Here is a 23389-nt window from a genome sequence, read left to right as displayed (position 1 = left end):
CCAACCTCTCATCAAATCATGCGATTTTTATCCACTCTTGCAAGGTATAGGATGCTGTCCAACCCTTGCAGAGCTGTGTTTCTGTTCTTTTCCCCCGCAAAGCATAGGATGCTGTCCAACCTTTGCGGGATATCAGGAGTCTGTCCTCCCCTTATGATGATAGGATTTGTCCTCTTGTGTCAAACATTTCAAAAACACTTGAAAAACCATCTAAAAAACCAAAAACATTTCAAAAACACTTGAAAACAACAAAAATACTAAAAACATCTAAAAATCAAAAGTCTAAAAAATCTGAGTCTTTTAAGAGTAGTTAGGAAATATGTTCCGAACTACGTTGGCTTGATCCTCTTCCGCGAGGTACGTAATGCAGCTTGGGATCCACATCCCAAGTCCAGCCAAACTTTAAAAAAAATAATAAACATTTCAAATATTCCAAAAATACAAAAATTCTTTAAAATCTTTTTCAAAAAGATCTTCCCCTAGAGTTAGGATTCTATCCTAGATATATGGGGTGTTTTAGAGTTAGGAGTCTGTCCTGATTTGTTTTGATATGGTGTATCCTGTCGTGTGAGTGTCCCTAGAGTTAGGAGGCCTCGAGTCGATCGTTTAGACATTCAGTCGAACCGATGGCTAGACTAGGAAGCATATAGTCAGCCCATGGTTTTCCTTAGGTTGCACAGCCTAGTTACACATAGGATGTAGGGCCCACCTGCATTAGTTTAAGGTTAACCAACTTGCATTAGTTAGGGCATATAGAGAGTCCTGAAAATTACAATTCACCTGAACTTAAGCAATCATACAAAAAGCTTTAAAAATCAGTTGAGTCTAGTGGATCGAGTCTAGGATAGCGGTTCTAGATGGTTAGGCATAGTAGTTTGGAATAGGGCATCGAACTACGTTGACTCTGATTCTTCCCGAGGCCGGGATACGTAGAGCAGCTGGGATGGACGGCCATCTTGGTCCGAGTCAGGTCGCATTAGAGTTTAGGACTCATCTTGTCCAGTCATGTATAGAATTGATTTGTGTTGTGTGTTTTGATGTGTTTTCTTATTTTCATGTACAGATCCTATGCTTTTAGCTGTAGCATGTATGTGTTTGCACACCAGAACTTAGACATCAATTAGGTTTGACATTCATAACCTAGTTATTCTCAGGTGACACTTCTTTTATTTCTTTTATGTGTGTTTATTATTCCTCCGAGACATGCATGATTAGATAGACGTCTTCTCGGAGATTTGTGTTCCCATTTCATATGATTTTCGCCCAAAACTCTTCAAAATTATTAAGTAAATGGCGTAAGAGACCAGGTGCTTGCACTTGGGCGGATGAGGTGCTCTTTAGACCTTCCGAATTCGTAACTAGGCACGAACCTTCTTTTATATCTCTGGTTATCCGTTGCAACAGAGCATAGTATGGGATCCAGGGCCCATTTGCCTATTTTCCTTGGATGGCGACTCTTCTTTGTTTAAGGTACGCCTCGAATCTGGGCTAGTCCCCGAATCGAGAGGTATCTCACCTTTGTATCGCCACTCATGCTGTGAGGGGCACTTCTCTCGAGAGTTCTTTGGTAGAGCTCTCCATTCACGTGGATGATCCTGAGACTGTTCGCGCGGGACTCGTCCCCCGCGCCCCTCTCTCGGATCGGGGTCCACATGGTGATGTGGGTTTGGCCGGAGCTCCGATGGGAGATGGAGATGATGGTGGAAGAGGTGGAAGAAGAAATGGTGATGGTGAATGGGGGTGTTGGTATGATCGGATCTCCGATTGGAGGTGGAGGTAGAGGCTCGAACGGTCGGAGAAGATGGGAACCCTTCCCTCGCTCACTCTCTCTATGCTCTCTGCTTCTCCTTCTCTCCTTTCTGTATTTTCTCCTCCTCCTTTTTCTTAAAAAAAAACCTTAACCGATTGGGCTTTCTAGCGAGAGATGATAAATTCGACCCCCCCAAACCTCCCTTGGACAACCACCTCTAGTAAAATTTTTGACAATTTTTATCTTCCAAGGTGTGGTCCAAGGTGAAAAGGGAAATGATATATTTGTACCCCCATTCCTTCCAGGACAGGCCCTTGGCAAATTTATAACAACTATTATTCTATAAGAGGCGGCCCAAGCAGAAAACAGGGGGAAAATTTTTGTAAAAAATATCTTCTCCTCCTTTGATCTTAACCCTTCAAATCACCTTTTATTCAAGGGTTAAGATCAAAGAAATCTTAACCACCTAGGAAGCTTCCTAATATTCTTCTCCAACTAATCCTAGCCTTAAACATCATTAGCTCACGATTAGGCCTAATTGAGACTTGAAGGGGAAGAAAAGCATCTTCACTATTTACGAAATTACCCTGGTTCAGGATAATACACCCCCTAATTATGTTACACATTAATCAGCACACTTCCTTTTCTTCCTGGATAGCCCCACCGCAGTAAATTTGAACTAGCTTTCCAGGCTCCAGCACACCCCATTTTCTGGATAAATCGCCACCCTTATTCCTATACTACACTACTCTACAAACTTCGCTCGTTTGCTAGGCAAACCGCGACGGATTCTGATAAAATTTTATGGGGACCTAAATGAGGCCCTAACCTACCTTAGGAACAAATTGGGGACGCTACAACACTAGCCTGATAGGGTTTTTATCCTAACGATGCTATTAGGGTTCGGTCAAAATGGGGTGTCTACAGATTCGGCCCGCTAAAAGAGGTGAATCACATTGTAAGAGGGATCATTGATCCGGCTCAGTAAGAAAGGAGGATCGTATAGTAGATTGCCTTAAGGAGCCAAACTTGAGAAGAGTGGAGTAGGTCTTGGGTTTAAGGCCGAACCACTATAAATCTTGTTTGCAATCGTCTTCTACTTCTTGGTGCACTTCTCTCTATCCCTTCTCTTTTCTTTATGCTTACTTTATGATTGAGATTATTTTCTTTAGTGATTTACTGGCACATCTTTGAATTGGGCATATTATAAACATCTTGCAAATAGGCCGAATAGTTTCTTAATCAAGCATTAACTAGGGATTAAATGCTTATCATTGTTATTATCTTAAGTCAATCAATTTGTCTTGATTAAGTAAACAACTTGTAACTAGGGATTAACTAGGGACAAACTAGTGTTGAGGGTCAAGTGTTGTTAATCAACCTATGTCTTTAAAAGCAACATTAGAAATCTAAATAGCAAAAGTTTGTTTTTAAAAAGGGTAAAACATTTAAAGACAATCAATTCACCCCCCTCTTGGGTTGCCTATTGGTATTTCGAAAGGAATCTCTGTGCTGTTTACCAAGAATACAACCTTCACACCGGCGATCGGGAGCTTCAATCAACGATAACCTTGTTACCATAATTCTTTTGGACTAATAGCTTTAGCCCACGAAAGTTCAAATGACCGTACCACATATGCCATAGTCAATAACCATCTTTCATCATCCTTCAAAGATTCATCATGGTTTTTCCAGTAAGAGTCAATGGGAACATCCGATTTTTTGCCATCTGCACTTTTGTTACCAATCTGTTGCTTTTACTTCTGATCCTGCAAATTCAATTTTGGATGTCAATCTTGTGCCCATTTTCATAAAGTTGTCCAACACTTACCAAATTCCAAAAAAGTTCAGGCACAAAGTAAACATTTGCAATAGTGACATTAGTACCATATTTGGACTGAATATTGATGTTATCTTTGCCCATTACAGAAATTTTGGATTTATTTCCAAAATTGACTCTCAACGCACTGATTCATCCAAGTGTGAGAATAATTCCTTCTTCCCACACATGTGATTGCTGCACCCTGTGTCAAGATACCAAGTATTTCCATGCTCTACTTCTAATTCTTTTGTCTTGCACGCAAGTAATATATTTCCTTCAACTTCGGCAGTGTTTGCATGCTCCTCCTGATCATCTGGCATCTTGGCTCGACATTCATTTTTGTAATGTCCAAATCTTTTGCAATTAAAGCATTTGACATTAGATTTCCCTCGTACTCCAGTATTTCCTCCTCGATACCCATCACTTGATTTTTCTTTATTGGTGGGATAAAAATTTCCACCTCTATCTCGACCGTGCCAACGACCTCGGCCGCCTTGATAGCTTCCACGATTTGATTGAACCAACGTCCTTTGCAAAGCTTACTCAGCATTTGAGCTGGTAGCATTATGATTTATTATTTGCTCGTGAGAGCACAACGAACCCATCAACCGTTCATTGTCATGGTTGACACAGCTTGCAATTCTTCGATGGCCGTGACAACATAATTAAATTTTGGGGACAAAGATCGCATGATCTTTTCCAGAACTCTTGGATTTTCTAGCTTTTCACCGTAACCCTCAATTGGTTAACGACGGCTTGAACTTGACCAAAATAGGCTAAGATGGATTCTGAGTCATTCATGCGTAAAGACTCAAAATCGCCTCTAAGCGTCTGTAGTCACACTCGTCTGACTCGATCATCGCCTTTGTAATTTTTTGCAAAATATCCCACGCTGCCTTCGATATTTCCGCCCTTGATATTTTTCAAATATCGATTCTTCTATGGCTTGAAAAATCCCATATAGAACTTTTTTATCCCTTTTTTGGATCTCAATCAATGAGTCATTCTCCTCCTTTTATAGTCCTTCAAATGCTTTTGAATCGGTCACTTCGGTGTAGCCATTCTTCACCAGGTTCCATAAATCTTGAGATTTAAAGAACACCTTCAATTGGACAGCTCAATAGTTAAAAAAATTTCCGTTAAGCTTGGGAAGTTGTAACGGGATCGAACTTGATGCCATTTCAACTTGGCTATGATACCAGATGTTGGAACCAGGAATAGGTTCCTTTTTAATCAAAGTATAAGGTGGAGAATAGATGAGAGATGAACAATTTTCACTTCATGCTTTTTATTCGCAATTACAAACCTATTTATAACAAAACTTTCACACTATTACACCAACATCTCACCTAACAATTCAACACCTACTCATTCAACATACCAAACTTATTCAAACAAAGCCTAACTTTGAAATTCAACATACACATGCATTCAAAGATTGATTTAATTATTATTTCTCCACATCATGGCTCCTAAAATCTCGAGCTCATTTAGATAGCCCATCATCTTCAACATGTGATCTCTAATTGGGGTTCCTTCCACTATTTTAGTGGAAATCAGGCCCTCAATTACTATTTGTCTGGTACTGTGATTTTGTTCTCCAAACATTTTCCTTAGATTTTACATAATATCCATGGCCGAAGCCATTACGGCATGTTGCTGTTGCAACACATTCGACATCGTCCAAAGGATATAGCACTTAGCAATTTCCTTATCTTCATGCCATTTTGTGGCTCTGTCCCTTACATCGTGGGAAGCATCGGGACCAGACAACTCAGGTGCCTCAGTAGTCAAGACTCAGTAAACTTTCGCTGTTGTAAGAACTAGAATTAAGTTCCTCTTCCAGTCTACATAGTATGGACTAATAAGTTTATTGTCTTGAATGATCCTAACTAATGGACTGAAGGGTGCCATATCTAATGCAAAGGAAAAGAGGCATAAAATAAGCAAAACTAACCATTTTAGATTTTATCATGACATATAACCACTAGAACTGGGTTTTTAATCTATAATGGTACTGTCCATTGTTCGTCTCATTTATGTGCCCCCCAGACACATAAACCAAGAGAAATAACACGATTTCTCTAATGGGCATCGGATGCTCATCAACAACAACTTTGTTGAGTATGAGTGGATTCATGTAATCCATCATATTATAATTATGATATCCAATTTGATTTTGGCCTCCAAGCATCGCAGTGCATCTATCCTTTGGGCATCAATACTCTTTGCTTGGTCAAGCTAACACCCATTGCCTCAGAATCATTTTACAAAACATTCTAGCTTATGCTTTGGCATATGAATTATGTATTTTGCAAATATCCCTTATCCTTGTAGGTATCTATTAGTTACTTTAGATAGAAAATCAAGATCGGCTTCTACTTTAGCATATGACCGTCTTGTTCTCTAAAGTAGCCAACCAATAGATGACTATGGAAGGCCATGGAGATTAATCATTTCAATTTTAATCTCCATTTACAACTTAATATTTTATAAAGAGAAAATCTTTTAAGTGGACAAATCTGATTTCTATGCATGTATACAAAGCAAACCATCCAATGGAAATACATACATAAGGAAAGGAAAATGCAATCAACCATCACACATCCAAACCAGGAAAAGTAAAACAACCACATCTATGAACTTAATTTTGGCATCTTGGAGTTATAGGGATTCTCTCACTAACCATTTAAGAATTATCTAACCATTTTAGAGTGAGTTAATCCCTATAATTTCATATTACCAAAATTAAGGGTGAAATTTGGGCAACTATTCGCTATTAGCGATAGGAAAAATTCGCTGACCTAAAGGCCATTTTTCAAAGGTATTGGTACTGATATACTTCATCATATGAAGTATTTTAGATCTGGGATAATCATGAAGAATGCGTCAGCCCTCCTTTGAATCGATAAAATCGAGGTCAACCATCATCTATAGCCTTCTTCAAGCACCGCCATGCCCAAGTTCTCTTTGATTCTTCGATTGACAACCGTAAGAGCGATTTTCTTTCTTCAATACTTCTAATGTAATATGAAAATAAACTACCCTAGTGTCCTACATTATTTTAAACAATATGTACATAAAAAAATTCTCCAGGAGAAACCAGTTGTCCACACAACTACCCAAAGAGAGGACATAAACCAATAAAACCATTAATTATTATATTGTGGACTTTTAATGGCTATATTCCATAAATATTAAACCATAAAAATAAATAACAAACATCCAAAAATATTATCCATATGCATCTCATGCATGGATAAAGGTCGAATAAACCTTTTTTACCCATATTTACCAATAATGATTAAATCTTACTGAAATTAAATTAAATAATTTTTAATTCAGCCATAAAAACTACTTCCAACTAAAGAAACATGATAGAATCAATTCTTATGATGTCAGAAGTCACAACAAAAAATTTCACAGAATAACGAAATCGTTTGAGTGAGAAAACCTCAAAACAGTGGTTTTCAGGAACCCTTTCAGAATAGCATAATTTTCGCATATTTTAAGTGGAAGAAATATTATTCAGACTACCATATTAGTTACTGATTATGCTTAAAACACGCCAAAATTATGTTTGAAAATTTTAATCTTGGACTATAAATTTTTCTCATAAATTTGGGGCAATTCTAAAATAAAACATGTAATTCCCGAAATAAAAATCAACAATTTTGGACCAACTTGAAAAAATCATATCTCCCAATCCGCTCATCAAATTTTGATTATTCTTGATGCATTGAACTCGTAATTGACTTTACTTTTTAACCATTAAGAAATAGCATATCAAAAATCCCATTGAGTAGATCGAAATTGCCGATCTTTACATTACAGTCCTTATGTACATCAATTAACACTATGGACTAGCAACCTCGGATAGCCGGGATAGAACGACCGCACAGTGGATATACCATATGATCTATCTTTGGTTAAATTAGTTCCCTAATCTGAGCCCTAATTGCTCTGATACCACTTGAAGGAAGGTTATCCCCTTCGGACAAGATCGCTATGCGCAGTGGAAACAAAAATCGCATGGAACTTTAAATTTTCTTTTCAATCTTGATTTTGCAAAAGATCTTAGAGTCTAGATTAGTTATTATGATTAATTTAACATCAATAATTACCTCTTTGAAGATGAAATCAAGAAACCTTGCTGCTTGATCTACTCCTCGAACGGTTGCAATAGTTCTAAACGCAATGAACCCCGCAAGTTGAACCAATGGATTATTTTCTTTGCACCGTTGATTGTGGATGTGAATTACTTTTATTCACTTCAACAAGGTCTGATCTAATCTGTACCTATGTTGTAGAGATCAGAGAATTAAATTGGAAGCCTTTTTCTTTGAAACTTTTGCAATTAGAAGAGAGATAGAGAGAGGAGTGAAAACAACCTTTTCAAGAGGGGAAAAAGGGGGGACGAATTTCCAACCTTCTCAAGCACTGTAAAACTTCCATCCCTTTCCCGTATTTAATCACAAAGTGTTTGATTTGTGTAGTTCTCTTTCTCCCAAATTCTATCCAAAACCGGAAGACAAGTTGTATTGGAATTCCCAAACCAATTGGGACTCTTCCAAAAACGTCCAAGGTTGAGTGGAGCTCCCAACAATGATTGGGAGATCTATTTTTTGAATCATTCTCCTGCCCATTGTGGCCTTATCCAGTAAGTGTTCAAGTTGGAAACGAATTGCTCAAGTCTAGAAGCTTCATTTTAGCAATTCCTATCCAAAGAGGAGTTCTAGAGGAACTCGAAGTCCTCGAGCTAATGGAGAATGTTTTACCATCCCTCACATCTAATATGGGCGTGTGGTGGGCCCCACCAACCTTATCCAAAGTATAGGACAATTCCAATTCCCCATTCTGTTCCAATTTCGCACCTCTTGCAAAACCGGTTTGGGAAAACTATCCTTATTTGGATTTCTCATTATTACACTTATTATTAATCACATTAATAATACATAATAATGTATTATTAATTAATAATTAATTTTCCACTTATTTAATTAATAACTTGCATAATGGGAGTTAAACAGCTCCAATTTTGTTTTCAAAAAATTCTCTTACAGCCTCTTGTTACTTAACTAACAAAGACATGGACACCTCTTACCCCCTTGGCTCACTCTTGGTATACCATTTTGGTCAAGCGGTATCCGGCCTCCAATTGCATTTGTAAAATTCTTTAAAAATATTTAAATGTTTCATAAAACATTCCAATAAACCTTTTTCCGCTTAGCTAGGTTATTTAATAGGCCTACCCCTCTGACAAAATTTTAGATGCTAATCCCTAAATTTTAGGGTGAAGAATCCCATGTTGAGTGTCACCATTGGTCTCGAGGGTGTGCTCTATGATATAGCTCTATTCGAATGTGACTCTAAACTAGAATCACTATGAGATAGACTAAGACCCTAGAACGGGCCCACAGAGCAATAAGATCCCTCAGGTCTAAGGACATGAGAAGGGTCCTGTCTGGAAGAACAACTTTACATTCTCTTGTCCACAAGTTGTTCTTTGTTTGGCTTGGTTCGGTTGCGAGATCCAATCGTCGCACCCACTCTTCTTACTTAGGGTCCACTACCCAGATGGCCGAGATAAGTCACCTGACGACACGTTCATGTTTGCAAGAGTGGTGCTAGTTGTATACAAAAAGAGATGTCCACTCTCTTTCCCAACCAGGAACTATTAAGGCTCGCTTAGAACTGAGATATCATATCTCTTTGCTCCCTTGGATCTGTGAATCTTTTGAGTAGGACATTTCTACTATGCTACCTAAGGACAAACATGTGTCACAAAATAAGCACATCACGCAAATTCATTAATTTAATTACCTATTTATGTCATGAAATAAATTTTTATTGATTACTAAATATCAATCTACTGGTTTTTCAGGGCATATACTCTAACACCGTATTCATAGAACTATAGGCCCAATTAAGCCTAATTAAAACAACTCGGTGCTAGGCTTAATCTTAGATCAATAAAGTGCATTTGAAGAAGTATATATGTTTTAAGGTTTTGTGCATAGTTCAGTTTTTTTTAAAAAGAAAATACACACACACACACACACACACACACACACACACACACACACACATATATATATATATATATATATTGACATTCTATAAGTTGGCTAAGAATGATCGACTGAAAGACATACTAAGAATGACATCTTGGGGTTTAGGTGGATGCAAAAGACCTAATATTATAGTTTGGAAACAAATCCACATTAGCGGACAACAGGTAGCTACTCACATGTTTGTGTCAGTGGTGAACTCTACACTACCAAACTGAGCACCAATTCTTAGTTATTACTCTCTAGTCCCCACCCCTAAACTTATATCATACACTCCTTGTATCTAGTTTGGTCAAGTGATTAAGTCAAATTCGTGGTTCACAACCCACCATCGTTCTCCTAACAATTCAACAAGAAACCACAAAAGTAATGCCTTACACAAGTCAAGTGCTAATATTATCATGGCCATGAGAGTTGTAACTTTTTAATTGCTTGTCCGATTTACAAGTACTTATAGTCATTGGAAAGATTTCGAAAGGATCTACAACTTTCTAATTTACCATTTTTCAAAATTTTGCCATCTAGAGGTCCAAAAATTGAGTTCAAAAACTGCCTGCGGTATTATGGTGGGAATGCATAATTTTCACATCAGACTTGAAGGGGACTCTTCTTTATGTGTTTTTGTATTGGAAAATTATTCTTGGAATTGATAGATTAAATCTAATAAAATGAGCTTTCCCTGGGTTTTCCCTTCTTTGGTGCCCCCCCTTTTTTGTTCTGAGCTGTGTTGTTTGTTTGTTTTTTTTTTTTGCTTGACAATAGGTGTGTCTTCTTCCGATGACGTTGCTAAAGGAAAGGGGGTTATAGTGGAGGCGCCGAAGCGCCCAACTGGTCGCCCGAGGATTCCTTCTGGCTTTATGGCCGCGGCCAGGAAGGACCGGTAGGCGGCCAGGCTTCCCGAGCCCGCGCCATCCAGTTCCTCTGGCCTATCGATTGGGGTAAAAGATACGGCGAGATCTCCTCCCAAGGAGATAGAGCCTCCTGCCAAGAGGGTTATTCCTTCTCGTGCCACCCAGGGGAAAGCCGGTCGGATAGCCCGTTCCTCAACCACCTTTGCAGGGGACATGCCGAGCCGGCTGGAGGGGTCGGTCATGACCAAACTGCTCTTGGAGAAAATGGAGTCCCCCCCCCCCCACTGCTACCAGGTGCAAGGGGAACTGTTCAAGCCGGAGTGGAAGATCGGTGTTGAGGATGGCATCCTTTTGAACCCTCGAGTTGGGGTGGAGCTGGGGTTGACGACCGCCCTTCCCAGTGACGAGGCTGAGTTGAAAAACTTTCCCCGTAGGGCACTGGGGGCCCGGTACCTTCATTCTATATCCTGTGTAAATATTGTGTGGTTGACTTTCCGTTTCTTTTGTTGTCTTGAGATTGCATGTGGCGATCCGCTAATGGTTCGCTTGTGGTGGGGCTCTTGTAGGCTCAGAGTTATGCTAAGAAGATGCTGCAGTACATGGTCGAGGATGAGTCCGAGATGGGTGCTTTCGAGGGACGTGTCCGTAAACTGAGCGAGGATCTTGAAGGCCCAAGCCGAGAAGGCGGCTCTTGATGACACTGTCAAGAACCTTCAGGGGCAACTCCAGATGTCTGAGGATGGGAGGGAACGGGTGGAGAATAACCTATTGGTGACCCGACTAGCGCATGCTGAGGAGTTGGTGAAAGTGCAAGAGGAATGGCAAGGTTCTGAAAAGTTTTTTAAGGCCGCAGTCGCGTTCAGCGTCGATGTCGAGATAGAGACTTTCATCGAATGTCGACGGCGCGTTCGGGACGTCGACCCCTCTTTTTCTTTGGAGAAGTTGGTGCATGATGCTGAGGATGCCGTTCCGGAGGACCTTTCCCAGGGGGCAGTGGATGCCGGGGGGCAGGTCGAGGATCCGGTGGCTGCCCCAAATGCCTCTACCGACGCTGAGGCCCCCGCAGGGGGCCAGTAAGATACAGACGCTTTTGGATTTTTCCCGAACTTTGCTTCTTTTAGGATTTTATTTGGGGCCAATGTGCTTGGTTTCTAATAACTCTTTGAACTCCTCTTTTTCTTTTCTTTTTTTTTCTTTTCTGTGTGGACCCCTGGAAAGGAAGGCTCGCTTGCCTTTTGTATTTTACGTGACACTGAGTTCATTATTTTTCCTAATGTGTGAAATAGAGTAAGTACCTATTTATACAATTATTCTTGCTTTTCTTGACATCTTAAGAAATGTACACTCACGCGGCCATATTAAAATAATGTACCCATATTTGTTTGTCTCTTAGCACATTAAAACTTGCAATTAAAAGAATGACAAGATGTGTATGAAATGGGGGATTATGCATCATGGGCCTTCAAGAATATCCATACATAGTTTTGCAAATCCAGATCCTAAGTGTAACCTATTTGAATATTTTTGCTAAACAAGAAGGAAATGATTTAAGGACCCATGCACTGCATAGCACTATGGAATGGCATATATCTATGAAAAAGGACGGTTTATTCTGTAAACCAAGGATTAGAGCCTGTGCAGAGTCCGCCTAAGTCGCTTCTGGTAAATCAGTTGGACTAGGCATCCCTTTCGCAAATCGGTAAATCGGGTGGACTGGGTATGTTATGACGATTATGATATGTTATGACCTTTTTGTACCACTGTTGGGATGAGCTGTAGGCGTGGTTATGCGAGAAGTGGGTATTGGCATTCGTACCTGTTTGACTAGCTATGTGCATATTGTTGCAATGGGCTGTGATATTCATATGATGCATTTTGCATAAATTTTCTTACAGAGAAAAAAAGGAATAAGTTTTATTTTCATGTCATTCTAAGGGAAACTAATAAAAGAAGATCTATTATAAGATGTAATGTTCCCGGTGCTGTTCTACATTTTAATAAGTGGTAGAAAATGTTAAATGGAATATTAATAATTTTTTATGCTTTTAAATGATATAAAAGTTTCTTTTCCCTTCTGAGTTTCTGTGGTTGAAGCTCACACCAATAATATTTTCAGATGTGGACATGACTTACATTCAGGAGGACCATGGCGAGGATGGGAACTAGAGAAGGAGCAACGCCTTAGAAATTTTAGGACTAGTTTCCTTTATGTAATTGTTTTAGCCCTTTTAGTTATGTATTAGTTAAGACTTGGAGATTATATTATTTTATGTCTTCCTAATGAGATGTTGAGACATTAGTTATTTATTTCATGGTTGAGTTTGATTTAATGACTGATTTTATTTCCGCATAATTTCTATATGTCAATTAACGGGTTGCGCTTTGGGACTTTGAAATTCGGGCCGTTGCATCCAATTTGCACCCATAATACTTGCCAAACCTATAGCTAATTCTGTCTCCAAGTGAATTACGTAACGCTTCGACTTGTGAAAATTAGAACGCTAACGAGAAACCCTCATAGCAACGAATAATAGCTTTAAAGTTAAGGGCCTTCAAAACACCCGGAGAGCAAAAAAGTAGAGTATCATCCGCAAACTATAAGTGGGTGATTTTTGTTTCCACTTATCCAATTCTGAACCGTTCACTGCACTTACCTTATGATAGGAGGCAATTGAGATATTCGGCCACTATGACAAAAAGAAAAGGAGATAATGATCCCCTTGCCTCAAGCCAAGAGAGGATTTCAAGAAGCAATTAGGATCGCCATTAATGAGACTGAAAACCATGCCGAGGATACACATCTAGATACCCAATTTCTCCATTTCAAGCCGAGCCCATTATGAGCATCACATAATCTAAAAACTTCCATTCAACCAGGTCAGTCATTTTCCATATCCAGCTTGAAAACTATGCCTGTCCTCCCAATCGAATAAAAGTTAATAATCTCATTAGGTACTAGAGAACAATCCAAAATTTGTCTATGGCTAACAAAAGCAGATTGACTATTCCATATAATCTTGGACATCACCAATTTAATCCCAGAGGCTAGAACTTTAGCTAATAACTTATAGAGGCAACCAATGAGGCCATTTAGATAGAATTCGCTAACAAATGAGGTTCTTTTTAACTTTAGGAATAAGAGCTATGAAAGTTGCACCAATACCTCTATCAAGCTCCAAACCATCAAAGAATTCCTAGAAGAATCTCAAAATGTCACCTTTAGCAAACTCCCAACAAGCTTAGAAAAAAGCTAGGCAGAAACCATCCGGCCCCGGAACTTTATCCCTTTCCATAGAAAACAAATTTCTCGATTTCATCTTCAGAAAAAGGTCTTTCCAATACATTAGCCTCATCCTCCTCCAGCTGATTGAAAGACACTCCCTCTAGAACGAGGCCATAATTGGAGTCAGATAAGTATAACTTCCTGTAAAAGTCCACTATTTCCTTTCTTATCACTTCCTTTTCTTCTGTTTTAACCCCAACAATCTGTAAGGATTAAATCCAATAACCTCTACTCCTAGCACTGGCTATGCCATGGAAATACGACGTGTTCTTATCTCCTTCTTTCAGTCACTTTTTTATAAATTTCTGCCTCTAGGAAATTTCTTCGAGCAAGATAAGACTGTTAAGTTCCTCTTTGAATTTCCCTGCCTCCTACACCTCACCCTCCTCAGCCTTATTTTCTTCGACTTTTAATTTCTCCTCTCTAATTCTACCTTGAAGCCAATGTTTCCTCTCATTCGCCATTTTTTGACGAGTAACCTTCCAATCTTTTAACTTTTTCTTTACATAACGAAGTTTCAGCCCAATAACAACATCTACCGGCCCCTCTGTTAAGCACTCCATTTACCAAGCTCCTAGCTTCTATTCAATTTTAGGAAACTCAAGCCAAGCGATCTCAAAACGAAACGAAGACAAACCCCATGACTCCGATTGGGGGTCCAGAATGATAGGGCAATGATCAGACATGTAGTGGTCAATAGCAAGTTGGCAAATATGGGGGAAAGTTTCCAACCACCTCGGGCAAAATAGAAATATGTCAATCCTGTTTCTGCTGTTACCTCTCTCCCCACGTGTGCTTCCCCCGATCAAATGAGGATCTATCAGCTCCCATTTAGCAAAAAACTCGGAGAAAGTAATCGTATTGAAATTTGATCTTCGAAATCCCAAAGGGCAACATACAAGAGGGGGTGAGTTGGGTGTTTTAAAATTTTTCTATTCAAAATGCAAGGGCTTGTGAAATCAACCTAGCTAGTTCTAACCCTTGTTCAAGATTATATTCAAAATAGAAAAAGGAAAGAGATTACTAATCACATCACAAGAGAGAGGAGAGGGAGCAAGGAGACTACACGAAGATTTTATAGTGGTTCGGTCACAACTTGACCTACTCCACTACCCAAGTACTTGGTCTTTCCTTGAGATTTTCTCCACTACGGCGAGACTCCTCAACCCCGCATCACAAAGTGTATACAACAATCACCACCTCAGCAAGGGGACACACCCTTGATACAATCCACCTTCGAGGACGTTCTTCTTCGTTGCACCACCGCCTTGAAGAAAGAAACTTCTCTTTGCAACTCCAAATACAATAAGGAAGGAAGAAAGATAAATGAAAAACTCTCAAGCCTCTTTAAGGCATATACAACTCTCAATGCTCACAATACTCCCAATGATTGAAACTAAATACTTTGGGGAGTTCCTCTTGACAAGAAATGAATGCAAGTGTTAAATGCACAAGAGGTTTGAAGAATAATCCTTTCGATTTCAAAGAAGAAAGCTCTAGGGTTTAATAAATGTTCAAAATGTGTAAATGAAGGTCTTTGATGGGGTTTAAATAGCCCTAGTTCATTTGAAAAAGAACAGGGGCAAAAATATAATAAAACTGGGTGGTTGCACCTACCCACTGCAACCCCAACGTCTCTTTTGCGAGACCGGAGCGGTCGACCGAGCTATGGCGGTCACCCGCCCTTATCGGGTGCTTCTTTTTTATTTTCAAAATTCAAATCGCCCGGTCGACTGCAGTCGCCCGTCGAGTACAACCTGTTTCAAAAATATTTTGGCTTGAAATATGTTTCGCGGTTAACCAGACCTTCACGATCGTCCGCCAAGACCAACCTGGATGTTTTCAAGATTTTCGAAAAAGAAATCCGCGGTCGATCGAATTGACCCGGTCGACCGGCCCGATAAATTTTGAGATGTCCTAGAATTCCAGGTACCATCCCGCGGTCGCTCGGCCCTGCTTTAAAAAACTGTTTTAAAATATTTTGAGTAATGGGACTTTGGGACTTGGTCTTTGGGCTTTAGACATGTATTTTCAAAGACATTAATGCACTTAGAAAAATAGTTTTAAAGATGATATTTGAAAACACCAAAATCATGCAAACACTAAATGCCAAGAGGACTCACATGCATTCTAAAGTATATAACCTTGAGTATTCTTGACCGTCAATCTTCTAGGGTGCTTGCATGAGCCTTCCTTTGTCTTGAGATAGTCTTTGAACATGTTCTTGCGCTTGTGGTTCTCTTGATTCTTCGATGCACCATATGGCTTGAAGGATGACCACCACAAGACTTGACTTTCTCCAAGACTAGCCTGATTCTTCTTGCTTCAAGTGTTGATATGAATATAACCTGTCTAAATCACAACACTAGAGAAGTCATTAGCAAACTACCATCAATTTGAGTTTGTTGATCATCAAAACAAGAGAGGGATGTACCATTGGGCTTATATTCTTCCCCTTTTTGATAATGACAAACCTAAATTGATTCTGGGGTTGGAGGCTCCCCCTTAATAAAACATTTAAGTAAATCTTGCCTCCCACTCAATATATGCTTAATATAAATATGATTATTAAGGTATTTATGCAATCATTTAGAACATATGACAATGAGCACAAGATAAGCATATGTAGAGTTAATATGGTGACTTAGGAAAATCATATGCATGGAGTACAACAATGAAATAATATAGCATACATGCATACATAATCAATTTACCCTTCTTCTCTCCCTTTCGTCACATAAAAAAGAATAGGAAAAGATAAAACAAGTGAAAATCCCATTTTTTTTTATAAAATCTTTTCTCCCTCTTTTTAGTAGAATACATGCCTAGATAAATATAGTACTAGGAATCAAATAGACATGCTCATGGTCTTGAAGATGCATGAAGCCGAATGATTAGATGTCTTAATTAAAAGGTGGGTGTACACTCTCCATCTTACTAGGTAAGAGGACTAAGAGTACAAATTGAGTAGCTTTTAAAGTTAAATTGACATAATGACCATGCATTCAATAACACACAACCATTCAAGTGCATAGAATATATGTATATGCATGCTAGTTTAAAATTCTTTTACTTGTTGAAGTGACCACATATTTAAACCACTCCTAAGATCACATAATCTCTCTTCACTTAGGGGTTTAGTAAATATGTCAGCAAGTTAAGCATCGGTGTGACTGTACTCAATTGATATGTCACTTTTCTGTGAATGATCTCTAAGAAAATGATGCCTTATTTCTATATGCTTTGTCCAAGAGTGTTGAATAGGGTTCTTGGTTAGATTGATTGCATTTGTGTTATCACATTGAATTGGAACACACTCAAATTTAAGACCCTAATCTTCCAAGGTGTTCTTTATCTAAAAGATTTATGCACAATAAGCTCCTGCAACAATATATTCTGCTTCAGTAGTGGACAGGGCAACTGAATTTTGCTTCTTGCTAAACCAAGATATAAGGGATCTACCTAGAAACTGACAAGTGCCACTAGTACTTTTTTGATCCATTCTACATCCAGTAAAGTCAGCATCTGAATACCTTACTAGGTTAAAATCATTGGAATTTTCATACCATAAACCTAGACTACGAGTCGCCTTGAGATATTTGAATATTCTCTTGACACCTCGCAAATGGGATTCCTTAGGAATTGACTGAAATCTAGCACATAAACAAATACTAAACATAATATCCGGTCGGCTAGCAATCAAATATAGTAGACTCCCTATCATACCTCTATATTTCTTTTGATCAATAAATGGGCCAAGATCATCTTTGCTTAGTTTGGTGGATGTACTCACAGGAGTAGGCTTTGTTGGAGAGCTATCAATCAAAAAACTTTTTAAGCAATTCTCTTGTATATTTTTCTTGATTAATGAATATGCCATTTTTCATTTGATGAATTTGCAGACCTAGGAAATATTTGAGTTCTCCAATCATGCTCATTTCAAATTCATTTTGCATGTATTGAGCAAACTCTTTACACATACTCTCATTTGTTGATCCAAAGATGGCATCGTCAACATATACTTGTACAATGAGTATGTCATTTCTTTGACGTTTGATGAAAAGGGTTTTATCAACCTTACCCATATCAAAGAGCTTGTCTAATAAGAATGAACTAAGCCTATCATACCAAGCTCTAGGAGCTTGCTTTAATCTATACAAGCCTTTGTCCAATTTATAGACATGGTTAGGGAATTTGAAATCTTCAAATTCGGGAGGTTGTTCAACATAAACTTCCTCCATTATGAATCCATTTAGGAATGTACTCCTGACATCCATTTGATATAATTTGAATCCTTTATGACAAGCAAATGTAAGAAGCATCCTAATGGCTTCTAACCGGGCAACGGGTGCAACTGTTTCATCATAGTCGATTCCTTCTTTTTGATTGTAACCTTGGGCTACCAATCGAGCTTTATTTCTTTGAATCTCCCATTGTTCCTCTAACTTATTTCTGTAGACCCACCTAGTGTCAATCACGGGGTGGTCTCTAGGTCTATGAACTAATTTTCAAACTTTGTTTCTTTCAAATTGATTTAGTTCATCTTGCATGGCAATAATCCAAAAATCATCTTTCTCCGCCTCATCTATACTCTTAGGCTCTATATGTGACAAGAATGCAGCAAATTCACACACATTTCTAAAATGAGACCTAGTTTTGACTCCTTAAGAGGTGTCACTGATGGTTTGGGTACTTGGGTGTCCGGATAGAATCTGTTTTCCTTTCCCTTGATCATCAACCTCTTTTGGAGGATTTTCTAACTCTAGTGTCTCTAAGGTTTCACTAATATCATCAACACCACTTCATTTTCAATTTTGTTTTGGCTTGTGTTTCGGGCGGTGACTTCATAATCTTCATCATCATGTGATCTTTTTATTTCTTCACTAAGTTCATCAAATTTCACATGGATGACTTCTTCAACACATAGTTTTCTTCTATTGAATACTCTATATGATTTACTTTTTGTAGAGTATCCAAGGAAAATACCTTCATCGGATTTGGCATCAAATTTGTGAAGGTTATCTTTTATAGTCAAGATATAACACTTACATCCAAACACCTTAAAATACTTTATATTGGGCTTTCTATCATTCTAAAGCTTATAAGGTGTTTTGTGAGTGTGAGGCCTAATCATGACTCTATTTATGACATAGCAAGCCGTATTAACGACTTCTGCCCAAAAGATTCTAGGCACATTCTTGTCATGAAGCATAAACCTAGCAATTTCCTGAAGAACCCTATTTTTCCTATCCACTACACCATTTTGTTGTGGGGTTCTAGGTGTTGAAAAGTTGTGATCAATTCCATGTTCTTTACAGTATGAACTAAAGTGAACATTTTCAAATTCAGTTCCATGATCACTCCTAATTTTTAAAATCTTGCAACCTTTTTCAACTTGTAATCTATTGCATAAAGTACAAATTTTTTCAAACGTTTCATCTTTGGATGCAAGAAAAGAAACCCAAGTAAATCAAGAAAAATCATTAACAATCACAAATACATATCTTCTACCATTAAGACTACATGTTTTTATGGGACCAAATAAATCTATATGCAATAATTGTAATGGTCTAGCAATAAATATGATATGCTTGGGTTTAAAAGAGTCTTTATGTTATTTACCAAGTTGACAACCTCTACATACAAGATCATTTTCAAATTTCAACTTGGGTAAGCCTTTCACAATCTCCTTTGAAGCAAGCCTCGATATTAAATCTATATTCGCATGGCCTAGTCTTTTATGCCAAATCCATGAATTGTCTTCCACGGAGGAAAGACATTTCATGTCTTGGTCATCTAGCTCTTCTAGGATCAAAGAATATAGACTTCCATCTCTAGCCACTACAAATTTGATTTTACTTTCATTTTCTTTCTTAACTATGCATTTGTTGTTTTTAAATAAAATTTCACAATCAACATCGCATAGTTGGCTAATACTACAAGTTTTGATGTAGGCCTTCAACAAGAAAACATTTTTTATACTAAGGCCTTTAAATTTAATAGTACCTTTCCCAATAATTTTTTCTTTGCCATTGTCTCGAAAAGTGACATGTCATTGGTCTCCCATGACAATGCTTGAGAATTTGGTGGGGTCTCCCGTCATGTGCCTTGAGCATCTACTATCTAAGTACCATCTATCTGTTGTGGCTCTTGAGCTCAAGCACCCCTACAAAAAAGGTTTAAGTCTTAGTCTTAGGTACCCAAGCTATGTTGGGTCCTCCAATGTTAGTATCAAAAGACTTATCTTTTCTTACCCAAACAAGTTTAGATGATTTTCTCAATCTACATGCATAATTATAATGACCAAGTTTTCCACAATAATAGCATGTAGGAGAATAAATGTTAAAATTCTTGTAAGGGATTTTGGACTTGATAAACTTAGTTTTGTAAGCAACTTTCCTTTGAGGCTCTTGGTAGCCAAGACCTTGTTTTCCAATAGAAACCTTGCTTGCTAAAATTTCATCAAGCTTTTCCTTTCCACATGCATGTCTAAGAACAAGTTTATCATTTTCACTAGTATGTTTCTTGTTCTCAACATACAATTTTTCAATGTCAACATATAACTTTTCATTTTCTTCTTTTAAATGATCAAATTTACACTTTAAGCAAGGCATTTTCTTCTTTTAGATTTTCATGTTTCCCTTTAAGCAAGGTATTTTCTATGAAAAGTTTATCATTTAGAGAAGAATTTTCATCAAGCTCATTTTTCAAGTTCCCAAAGTCCTTGGTTATCATTTTAAGAGATTTCTTCAATTTTTTATTTTTGGAAACTTCAAGGAACAATGCTATCTTAACTTCTTGACATGTGTCAATTAGTTCATTCATGGTAGGTTGTTCATTTTCATTATCACTTTCTGTAAGCCCAATGGTTTTTACCTTGGCATTCCCATCTTGTTTTGATGATTCCAATACACAAGTGATCATTTATCACTAATGTGTTTGTTTGTCTAAGTTGTAGATCTTGATAAAGTAAGATCAAGGATGCTTGGATTGAAGGCCAAGAAGCCCACATTGGACCACTAATTGGAAGGCCAAAGTCATCAAGCAAGAAGTCATGAAGACTTGAAGACATGAAGAAATTAATATTAAAGACCATTTTTTGTCTTTTAGAATGTAATTGATCCAAACCTAGATTAGGTTTTTAGAGGCATAATTAAAGTAATCTCACACACCCTAAATAAACAAGTGATTGTATTTGTGGAGTTCCAACACCTTGGAACCCTCATAGCAATCCCATCTTGGTTGAGAACTGGAAGCCCAAAAACAGAATTGAAAATCTGCTCTGCATAGGATTCTCGGAACTCCGAGAGTTTTTCTCGGAACTCCGAGAATTCTCGGAACTCCGAGAAATGGTCCAGTAGACTTTTTCCAACTTCTGTGTGGCTTCTCGGAACTCCGAGATTTTTTCTCGGAACTCCGAGAATTCTCGGAACTCCGAGAACACTCCAACGGTCTGAAAAAGAGCCGTTTGGAATTTTGCTGGAATTACCGTAATGCCACTGAACGGTCATATTTTGTTTTTCCTATAAATATGGGTGTTCTAAACATACAAACAATCAATCCTAACACTCTTAAACTTCATTTGAATACCCAAGAGTGAATCAAGCTTCAATTGTGCCTCTCATCACCAACTCTAGGATTTGGATCATAGGCTCTCAATTGTACATCTTTTGTAACCCTATTGAAGGGATTTTTTAGTTCTTTCTTTCATCTTTCAAGATTTGTATTCGGGCGAGTATTCGGAGAAGCGGAGCCCTTTTTCTCCGTGGTGAGGATTGCCACCAAGGTTAAAGCAATTGTAATTGGCACCGATCTTCGCCAAGGTTAAGAAGATCAAATAGTGAAGCCATCAACGGGTTTGGTTGGTGGAGTGGAGTAGGCCTCGGGTTTGAGGACCGAACCACTTTAAATCTCGGGTGCACTCTTTCTATCTCTTTGCTCTTTCATTTGCATTGCACCATTAGATTTAACTTGTATGCTTAAAATATTGTTTTTGATCTCTTAATCGGTTTAAGTTTTTCAAATTGGTAAATTCTAGTTTTCTTAAACAACCGTATTCTCCCTCCTCATAGTTGCCATTTCTATTATAACTTGGGACCCCCTATATCGGATTTTCACTTGGTATCAGAGCCTTGGGTCTTAAAAGATTTTAAAATTTTTTGTGAAAGTTATTTCAAAATCTAACTAGGGAAAGATTTTATTTGGCAACTTCTAATTGTGAAATGGCACACCAAATTGGAACCGGACTTCCGGAAGGCCATTCCACAACTAAACCTCCTTTCTTCAATGGGTCAAACTATGGACATTGGAAAACAAGGATGCGCATCTATCTTCTTTCGATAGATGTGGAACTTTGGTACATTATTGAAAATGGATACAATGTACCTTCCAAACCTTTTGAAGAATGGAATGTGGTAGAGAAAAGGCAAGCTAATTTGAACTACAAAGCAATAAATTCCTTGTTTTGTGCCTTAGCTACCGAGGCGTTTAATAGAGTTGCTCTTTTTGATTCCGCCAAGACTATTTGGGATACCCTTGCAACTACCCATGAGGGAACATCACAAGTCAAGGATTCAAAAATAAACTTGTTAAAGAGCAAGTATGAAATGTTTAGAATGAGTCCAAACGAGAGTATTTCGGAAATGTATACTCGTTTTTCTATTATTTCTAACGAACTAGCTAATCTTGGTAAATCTTATCCTAACGATGAGCTTGTGAGTAAGTTACTTAGGTCTCTTCCTCCCCATTGGGATCCAAAGGTGACCGCGATTCAAGAGTCAAAAAATCTCAAGACGCTAACCATAGAGGAGCTTGTAGGATCTCTCATCACCCATGAGATGCTCCTTACTAGCCGACAAGAGGAAAAGAAGCCAAAGGAGAAGGAGAGGGAATTTAGATCCCTAGCACTCAAGGCTTCCAAGGAAGACTCATCAAGTGAAGCGGATAGTGACGAAGAAGAAGCTTTACGAAGATTCAAGAGCTTGTGGAGAAAGAAGCATAAGAAAGATAAGAAAAAGAAAGAAGAAAGTGATGTTGATGGAGCCTTAAGATGCTTCAATTGCAAGAAGATAGGACACAAAAGACCGGATTGTCCACTTCTAAAATCAACTTCCTCTAAGTACAAGGGTAAGAAGGATTGGAAGAAGCATAAGGCTCTTGCCGCCGGTTGGGATGCGTTAAGCACATCGGGCAAAAGCTCAAGTGAAGGGGAAGAAAATAAAAAAGATGATCTTTGCTTCATGACATTCACCCATGAAGTTGAGGTAAACTCTAACCCCTCATATTCTTCATCTAGTAGTAAAAGTGATAGCATACCTTATGATGAATTATGTGAAACCTTGCATACCCAAATTTTCAAAAACAAAGTTCTTAAAAAATCCATTTTAAAGTTAGAAAAAGAACTTGAATTTTTGAAAAGTGATTTATCTTCTTCCATATCTCAAGAACAAGTTACACTTGAAAATCATAAACTTGAGATTAATACCCTTAAGGGTAGTTTGGATGAGAAAACTTGCCAACTTTTAAAATTTCAAAATATGGCAAGCTCCTCCAATTCTTATGAAGATGAAAGAAATGAGCTTTTAGTTCAAACATCCCATCTTCATAATGAAA

Source organism: Tasmannia lanceolata, unplaced genomic scaffold, assembly GCF_043159265.1.
Source record: "Tasmannia lanceolata isolate RefF3 unplaced genomic scaffold, GAP_Taslan_0.1 ptg000003l, whole genome shotgun sequence".
NCBI classification, from domain to species: Eukaryota; Viridiplantae; Streptophyta; class Magnoliopsida; order Canellales; family Winteraceae; genus Tasmannia; species Tasmannia lanceolata.
This window is presented reverse-complemented; position numbering follows the sequence as displayed.